Source organism: Pinus tabuliformis, chromosome J (assembly GCF_031772625.1).
Source record: "Pinus tabuliformis cultivar Carrire ecotype Pingquan chromosome J, CPIR1, whole genome shotgun sequence".
In the NCBI taxonomy this organism is placed as follows: Eukaryota; Viridiplantae; Streptophyta; class Pinopsida; order Pinales; family Pinaceae; genus Pinus; species Pinus tabuliformis.
Window position 1 is genome coordinate 110,825,227 of NC_142295.1, and position 10,272 is coordinate 110,835,498.

The window sequence follows — 10,272 nt, forward strand, 5'->3', positions numbered from 1 at the left end:
CCAGTGAATAAGAAATCCACGCAGTCCTTCTTAGGGAAAATCAATTTCCTTCGCAAATTCATCTTTGACTATGCTCAGATAGTGAAACCACTACAAGAGAGGATAATCAAGGATGCGATATACAAGTATGAAAAAGGGAAAAGGATTCATTCGCCCATATAAAGAAATAAATTGCAAAAGCACTAGCACTATATAACCCAAATTTTGGCAAAAAAATCTTGTTATACACCTTTTCGTTTGATACTTGTCTTGTTGTCATTCTTACACAAAAGGATGATCAAGATAATGAACGACCTATATAATTAATAAGTGTCTACTTGCAAGGAACTGAACTCAATTACGAAGTCTACAAGGTAGTAAACCACTTTAGGCCGTATCTTATGAAGAATCATGTTATTATCTTTGTGTCACACCTAGCTATTAGATCATTGTTTGTTCAACAAGAGCTGGGTGAAAGAAGAGTGAACTTGATGACCAACTTGTAGGAGTACGATCTTGAGTTCAACCCAGTTCACTCAATCAAAGGCCATGGTCTATGCCAGTTATCAGCAGAAGTGACAAGTAAACTAGAAGATGACTCGTTTGGATGGGAGCTGGAATTAGAAATGTATAATATCAAACAAGCTATCCCGAGTGACACATAAACCTATTAGTACGCAAATGTGATACAATATCTTGGCACGGTACCCTATCCTCTGATTTATTAGTGAGAAAAAAGATGGCTTTCAGGTTCTGAGCTCTATCTTATCAGTTGGTACACATAGTACTTTTCAGTAAGCAACATAAAGAGGTCCTGCTCAGATGTTTGGAAGCATCAGATTTAGAAAGGGTACTGTGTGACCTCCATGAAAGACTAGTTGGAGGAAATTTTTTGGGAGACACTACCGTGCAAAAATTAATTTAGGTCGTTTTCTATTAGCTCACACTTTTCAAATATGCTCATGTAGAAATTATGATGTAGATTTCAAATTTCTCATGAAGTTTTAATCAAAATCAAAAGACACAAACCTACTCCACTGCTCTCCAGAATTTAATTCACAATTTATAACATGAATCACAAACATGCAATGAAAAATAACACACATGCACATATTATTTTTCTTGGGAAAGAAATCTACTAAAAACCCCTATGCCTGCTTGCATTAATATGATGAATATAGATGTATTACAATTTCTTTTCTCAACTGAGCACAACTTGTGAGTGAATAACCTATCTCTCTACTCATTGAGAAGCTCTGAACCAAACTTAGTCAATTTCTAATTCTTCTTGAGCCCCTATTTCCTTGCGCATTTCCTAAGAAATAAGGCCCCTATTATTTAGGAATTTCTCCAAAATGGATTGCGCAATTCACAAGGTTGATCTTTGACTACATGCAACACCTATACACTCAAGACTAGTCTACAACTGATGTTACACTGGTTTGGCATCTCCACCACAGTTGGGGAAATCGAATTCTCTGCATGCACTAGCTATTTTGGGTTGATTGATCAGTTAACTGGATGATCACTGAGTTTGACTGAAGTCCTGCTGCACAACTAACCTTCTAGTCATTTCTCCAATAGTTGGAATTAGTTTAACTGAAAACAACTTGAGATAATTGACTTTGATTGCTACAAATTAGAAATCACACATGCATAACTGAATTATAACTCCTCCAACTCTAATTTACTGAGTAAATTGGGTGACACAAGCCATGTCACACAAGTTAACTGCATCCAAGTTATCTATTGATGTAGAAATTTATATTTTCTCAATTAAATCAAGGCAAAATCAAATCGAGAATTTATTGCTGCATTTTTCAACACTCCCTCTCAACAATAAAGGGATTATCAACCACCCCTATCCTACACCTGTGGAACTCAAACTTGCCTCTTGACAAATATTTTGTTAAAATTTCAGCATCTTGTTCCTCTATCACAATGTAGTGTAGCAGCATTATATGCCTTTGCACATAGTCCCATAAATGATGATACTAGATATCTATATGCTTAGATCGGTCATGAAATATAGGATTCTCAGAGATCTTGATGCAACTCTAATTATCACAGTATATCACAATTGGATCCTTCATCCGACCAAATATTCCAAAAAGTATCTTTCTCATCTAGATCACCTCACATGATGCTTGACTTGCAACCATGTATTTTGCTTCTGCCGAGTTGAGTGCCATAGATATTTGCTTCCTGCTGTACCAGGTAACAATTGCGGATCCAACATTGAAAATTACACCTGATTTACTCTTTGAGTTTGTGGACTTCCCGCCCAATCTGCATCTGTGAAGCCATGAAACTTCACTCCCTCTATCCATCTATGCCATAGTCCAAACTGGGTAGTGCCTTTGAGGTACTGTAAAACATGCTTAGCTGCCTTTCAAAATAATTTGGTTGACCTAACCATAGCTTGGCTCAACTGGTTGACTGCATAGCACTGGTTGTGTGTTCACAATATACATGAGCGAATCCACTAGCTGTCGATAAATGGTAGCATCCACTTCCTCACTTGAAATAACATCCTCCTTCCTCCAGTTGGTTGTTAGTGGTGTCTCCATGGGTTTGCAACTCCATGTAGAACTTTAGTAGTATCTCATTTGCATACTTGCCTAGAGAGGCAAACAGTCCCCACCACCTTGCCACACTTCCAACCCAAGGAAGTAGTGTTTGAGACCCATGTCCTTCATTTTAAATTCCCTTGCAATGTCCTCCTTGCAAGATCTAATCAGCTGCTTAACACCAACTAAAATCAAATCATCAACATATAAGACAATAATAAGCAAATTACCTTCTACCAAGATGTGATAGAGGCTTGCATCCACTTCACTTTTGGCAAATCCCAAACTAATGAGATAGTTATCGATCTTGGTGTACCAAGCACAAGGTTCTTGTTTGATATTGTACAATGCTCAATTGAGTCTGCATACATGAGACTCTAAATCAGAAGACTCAAAGCCTTTTATTTTCTTGATGTACAGCTCTTCCTCGATAACCCCATTGATAAATGTTGTTTTTACATGCATCTGGTGGATCTTCCACCCCATTTGCACAATCAGATAAAGAATTGATCTAATGGATGAGTACGTTACTACAGGAGAAAATGTATCCTCATAGTAAATTCCCTCAACTTGAGAGTACCCCTTGGAAAAAAATATAACCTTATACCTCTCTATGCTTCTGTCTACTACCTGCTTCACCTTGAAGATCTATCTCGAACCCACTACTGATTTATCTACTGGTCTTGGGACTACTTCCCAAACACTTTTCTTTACAATCGATTTGTATTCCTCCACCATTGCATCAACCCATACAAGTTTCTATACTACTTCCTCGAAATAGGATGACTCAGTATCTACAAGCTCAGTCATTAGATCCATGTAGCCAGTGTACCGATTAGGTGACCTCCTCTTCCTGTGCAAATTTGAAGGAGCTCCCACATTCTCCTTCACATCCTACAAAATTCTATCAGCTTCCCTAATTCTTTTCCTGCCTTCTCTCGATGGTTCTCTTTGAGTGGTTGTCTCCACTCCCTACTCCTCAATTTGTGGTTACTCCACAAATTCTTGAGGCTCCTCCTTTGGAGCTAAAATCTCCTATTTTGGTGGGATCTAAAGCTCCCTCTTAAGAGAGCACCACATCTCTTTCTCGTCATAAAATTTTACATCCCTTTACACAACTATCATTCTGAGGGATTGAAGGTACACACGGTAGTTGTGGGGACTTTATGTGTAACTCACAAATACCCCCAATTTTACGGTTGAATCAAGATTGTTCCTTGATTCTTTGGAGACATGGCAATAAATAGAGGCTCCAAAAATCATGAAGTGTGACACATCCGAATTTCTCCCCAAGAAATCATGTTCTTGTATAATCATGCCCAGAATCCGATGAGGACTCTACTTCTACAAATAGACTGTTGTGTTGCATGCTTCAACCCATAGATGTAGAGGTAGACCTTGGTCATGCAACATTTCCCTCACTTCTCCCACAATACTATGGTTCTTTCTCTCAGCCACCCCATTCTGTTATGGGTTGTGGGGTGCTGTCAACTCTCATCGAATGCCTTCTTTCACACACATAAATTTTTGAATTCAATCGCACGTGCTCACCTACATTATCTCTCCTAAGAGCTTTCACCTTCTTGTCATTTTCTTTCTCAACCAATGCCTTGAATTCTAAGAACTCTGAGAATGTCTCATCCTTCTTCCGCATGAAGAATATCCAATACTTCCTTGAGAAGTCATAATTAAAAATGACAAAATATTTGTGTTTGGAAGTGGAGGTTTTTGAGAAAGGTCCACATACATCAGAGTGGATCCTTTTTAGGACTGCATGTGCTTTGCTGTCCCAATCATGGAATGTGGATTTTGTGTAATTCCCCAAGGTACATCCTTTGCATACATCTTGGTTCTCAAGTGATCTTTTAGGGAGGTGTCTAGTCAATTTAATGTCTTAAATTGCTCTACATAAATTATCAATCCGGGTATCGTAAACTGATGAAGTGTGGTGCACTATATGTGCTTAGTTAACCTTTCTCTTACTTCGTTGTTTTATAGTTTATGTTGTTTTTGGGGTTTTGTTCTTGTTGGTTTTCTAAAGTGTTTAATGCAAATGGAAGTCCTATTCTAAGGTCTTAAGAATACTTTTAAAGGACAAGTATGGATAAAGATTTCAAGACAAGGCCTTTGTCCCTAATGGTAATTTCCAAAACTTAGCACTTCAAAAGAACTTAAAACATGTTATTGATAGAGTTAGTATTTAAAAAAAAGTGTAAATATACAACTAGTTCAATCGAAATAAAATGCAATAATCAAATAATGAGAGAATGACTATGTGACCCAGTATCCTTGCTACTTCAGCAAAAGGACAAGACGATTCTATCACGTCATTAGTTCATTAAAAGGCTATGTGTATCACTAATCTACAATCAACTTGAAAGCAATTTATGTACACTAATATACATGTTTTTAAAAAAAATTAAAATGCAGCAATTTAAAAAGACATCTGTACATTAATATACATGAAATAAGAAAAAGAAATGCAAGAAATTAAAGTGACAACTATACAAGGCAGGGGCCCTCTACCACCTATGAAATCAAAGCAAAATTAAACACACTTGCATGAATTAAAATTGCATGAATGAAAAATCTAATCTATCAAACTTGAAAGCAATCAAATAACATAATCAAATCAAAGCAATATTTACAAAATGAAATCTACTCTACCTTACATTCTACAAAGAAATATTCAAAATGAAATCTACTCTACCTTACATCCTAATATGCTCCATGACATCTACTTCACATCTCCTTCCATGTTGAGAACATCAAAGCTTTATTCAATTTCTTCAAAAGTACAAAGTACAACAAAGTTCTCCAAAGCTTTCAAAAGCCATCAAGGAAGAACTACAAACTTAAGAACTAGGGACTAAAGACTAAAAAGGACTAACAAATGAAGGAGAGAGATCTCCTATTTATACAAAAAGATGAGAAGCCATCTCATTAATGAGAGTCCATGAATCTCTCCCTCTACCTCTAGAGTCCTAATCAAAATAGGAACTGATAAGACACATGTCTTTTTAGAGTTACAATACAATTAGGAGATGTGACACATATCCTCATGATCCCATGATTCTTTCCAACCAAATTCGAATTTGGCCTTAGAGTGCCACATAAGGGTCTTCTAGAAGCCTCCTTTCAACCTACACATGTCAACAATCTCAACCCATTTGTTAGGTATAAGCATATGCACATTATTTTCTAATGTTTAACCACAAATTCACTTAAAAGGCTTAGAAATAATAAAGATTGGAAAAACATAAAGGTGGCCCAATGATAATGAAAGTGGGATGAATGTGGTGACATAGTAGTGAAATGGAGGTGAAATGGAGGTGATATAATGGACATAATAGTGAAAGTGTAATGGAAATAAATGACATTTTCAAGACTCAACATACCCCCCAACTGAAGCTATTGCATGTCCTCATGCAATATATATTACATTAACTCCTTTGATCCTTGAGCTTTGGCTTAACTTTGCATGATATCATTTGATAACTTCATATTTTTGGAAAGTGTTTCACTTGAATTGCAACATGGTTGGTTCTTGTGTTACAACCATTTTTTTTTTGTTGCCTTCTATTTTGATCTTTGAACTTTGCATAATGATATTTTGATTATTGTTGCAAAGTATTTCTTTATTAGATTGCATGATGGTTGGTTCTTGTGTGACAACCATGATTTTGTTTGTATCCAATTTATCCTTTAAGAACTTTTTCAAAAGCCATTGTATGCTCATAATAGCAATGTAATAATTAATATATGTTGGAAGTATGTGAGCTCCTGAATATGATATGGACATGGCAAGATATGAATATGAATGTATTCCCCCCCCAACTGATGGTATTGGCAATTTTATGAAATGAGGAAGAGAAATGTTTTTCCAACAATTATCATTCTAGCTTTTTATAGAATTCTATGGTCAAAAGTTAGAAATGACGTACCTTCACTTACCCTTTGGAATGGATGAGTTGTATGTGTGGTGGCTGAAAAATTCTGATCATATTTTTCTTCAAGTGGCTGAACAAGAAGAGTCATGGATAGAGAGATAAGATGACTTTTATTGCTTCTACTAAAACTTGCTGAATCTGCTCCAAAATGCTGAAAATTATAGTCTTCACGTCTTCAAAATTCATTGGCACAATTCCTACTATGTGAAAGGATGTTCTGATGTTGAACATAGTAGGAAATTGTTGGCTTAGTGGCCATTAATGGATGCCACTAGTCAACACGAGAACTCTCACCATTGATTACAATGAGAGTCAAGATGCCCAAACACATCTTGCTAGGTACGAATGAATTTGCTGATGTCGAGTCACCTAGAAGATCTAACGAACAAGGGACATTAATGTATTCCCATTGTTTGTCAGCATGAGGACTTGCCATTAAGGCATGCAAGCCTCAAGGTGTTTTTACAAAGAACTTAGACTCAAAGGACTATGGACTCAATAATTTGCATTGAAGCAGGGCTTATTTGCGGAATGAAAATGACAAGAAATGGAAGATGAAAATGGAAGATGGCAATGGAGAGTAGAAATGGCAATGGGCAATAAGCATATGAATGAGCCTCTTGCTTTTATTTGTGGGTTATGAATGGACAAAAAGAGATGAAAAGTGTATGTGAATGTAAATGGAAAGTATGGAGTGGAATGAGGTGAATGGTTTATTATGAAGTATGGATGTGATGGATGAATGTGATGGAGACAATAGTATCTGAAAGTTTTTCAAGTGTTTGGATCTGATTTTGCATCAGCATATTTCCTCTTTGTTGTTGATCATCCTCTTATGAAACAAATTGGTCTCTTAGAGAGACACCATTCTCTTGTAGTCATTTGTCCTTCCTCCTGGAACCTGCAAAAAAAACTAATACTTCTTCTGCAATGGCATGTAAGATTATCAAAGGAGAGAGATGGCCAATCTCTCTAGTTATGATATTTACACAAAAAAATAAGAATTTGTATTAGTGAAACAAGTTCTCAAAGGAAAAATCAAAAGAATTTATACCTGATTTGGAATTAGTGCCTCAAGTTGATGTTGCTTCTTTTCAGCAATTTATTTCATTATTTGCCATTTCAAACCCAAATGATGGATTTCTCATTGTGTAGATCTTGTTGAGATCTTTCCAATGGTACTTAAATCATCAAAATCTGATTTTGTATGAAAAAATTAGGCTAATTTGAACAATGAGGTTTTTTCTGGCTGCGGAATTGGAGAACAGCTGCGGAATTGGACTTTAGCTACGGAATGTGCACGGTTATGTAGCTAAAAATATTGAATACAAAGTTAGTCATTCATCTTTCATCATCAATCCAAAATTAATCAATACCTTCAGAAAAGTGAGCAAATAACTTATTCATTTCATTGATTCAAAATTATTGTTTTTTCTTGACATGTAGCGACTTAGTGTGGCGACTCAGTGTGGCGACTTTGTGATAACACTCAACTTGACTTCCCTTTGACCGGGGTCTTTTTCATCAAATTTGACCGAATGAATAGGACACCATCCATGTACCAACATTCCCCCATCTACCCATGTGACTTGTTTTGCTTGATGACACCTGCAACCTAGAGTTTAACAAAACAGCTGCAGAAAGTTGGGCTAGCTGCGGAAAGTTGGGCTGGCTGCGGAAAGTGGCTAAAACAGTCGATCATCAATTTTGAATTTTTTTTTCCATTGTCTGCATGTAGGAACTCTGTGAATGGAGCAAAACAGTTTTATTGATGAATTTATAATTTGACAAACAGCCTATAACCATGATCATAACTATTTGGCCCTTTCGGTTCTGCCCTTAATAACCGACCCATCCTTTACTCTGTTTAAAATTTGTTTGCCTGTGAGGGTTTAACAGAGGTAAGACGGTTATGTTGTAAGGTTGATGGAAGAACAATGGCTGAAAATGGAAGATGGATAGGGGAGTGTTCAAGAACTGTAAACGGAAACAGAGGATGAGCAGCCCAGATGAATTCACAAGAAGATACAAATGCATGCGTTGATTTGCTTCATCATAAAAATCTAAAAAAAATATCTGCACATATTTCCTCCTGATTAGATGTCATCTCAAACAACAAATATGATCTAGATTCTATACAGGCTGGTTTTGCTCAGGTAGAAAGGAAGAACCAGCAATTCACAAGTACATAACCATCAGTGCTAGAACTGACTTAGCAATAGCAGTATAACTGGCTTCACTTTTACGGCCCTCAGAATTCTGAGCTCTCTCACACGATTCCTTCCATTCAGGAAGTTACAATTAATGATGATATTTTCTTATCGAGAGGACCTTGCTTCTGGCAATGGGAAAGATCTTGAAGGGAGCAGCGTCCTTGATGGGATTTAATGACAGAGAGTGTGTTCAATTGGAATACGTCTCTAAACAGGTTTGAATTGAATAAGATGGAAGGTGTGTAATTGGTTTTAGATGCCAGCATGCAGTTGATCCCAATTAGAATTCCTTCCCTCAGGCACGCGGATTTGAATCACGCATTCAAACTATCAGTTAATCAATTCAAATCCAGTTTTTTTCACGCGGCGGCAAAAAAGAGGCTCCAAATAACCGAATATTTCTCCTAGACCGCCACAAATTTCTTCAAACAGTTTCTGGGTTATCTAATTAATCCACCTGGAAAAAAAACCCATGTTTTAGTTTTTTAAAATTCGTCTCCATTTGGGCAAATCGAACGTTTGAAGTTTGAGGTTTTTTCTGTGTTTACGTTTTTCCTGAGTTAACTGTTCTCTGTTCTGCATTCTTTCTGAGTTGATGTTTTTATTGCTGCATTCATTTTTCTTGTTTGATCTACTATTCTACAGGTGTATTACATGGTTCAAAAATTACAAGAAGCTCAAAATCATCATCAATTATATACGATATGTATGAAGAGAATAGAGAAGCGCTGCACATGAAACTGATAGGAAGGAGGCAAGTATTAACACTCCAAAGTCCTTAGGGTCTTAGACAATCATTCCCATGACATAACCCAGCAAGTCCATGCATGATTGAAGAGAGTTTTGAATACCACCTACAACACCACGATCTGATTGAGGGACAGAATCCTGCATTTCTTGCACCACAGCAAGATCAAACATCCATAGTCCCAAGCGAGATGCAGCCACTCCTCCCATTAACATCCAAGATGATAGTTGTTGCTTTTGAACCCAAATTGAAGCCACACATGGCAACAAAATCCACCACTGAATCCAAATGGACCAAAGCCACTGAATCCAATGATCGCACTTACTGCACGGGCAAGGCCCAACACATAGGTTGGAATACCTCTCCATTCTAAGGCTGTTGTCATCAAGGTACCAAAACTTAAGACTGTGAAGTACAGCAGAGCCAAAGAAAAACCTGCAGGTGCCACATCTTGCTGCATGTATACCAACCATCCTTATGATATAAACTCACTTCTATATGCATTTTTTTCTCTGAATTTTTGAATTTTTATATTGCTTAGTCATACCTGCATTTTCATTTTATTGCACTAACATCTTGACTGTAAATATGAAAAACAGAGTGGTGGCTGCGGAAACTGATTACAGCTGCGGAAACCAGTGTCAGCTGCGGAAACTTGGCACAGCAACCACTTAGCTAAATAGAGATAGTTAGGCAATCTTAATGGAAATGATCATGGGGAAATAACTTTTATTGATGAAATGGATGGCATGGAGTGAAAATGGAAATGAAATGAAGTTTAATTTTTTTTTTTTTGAATCAATTGAAGTGAT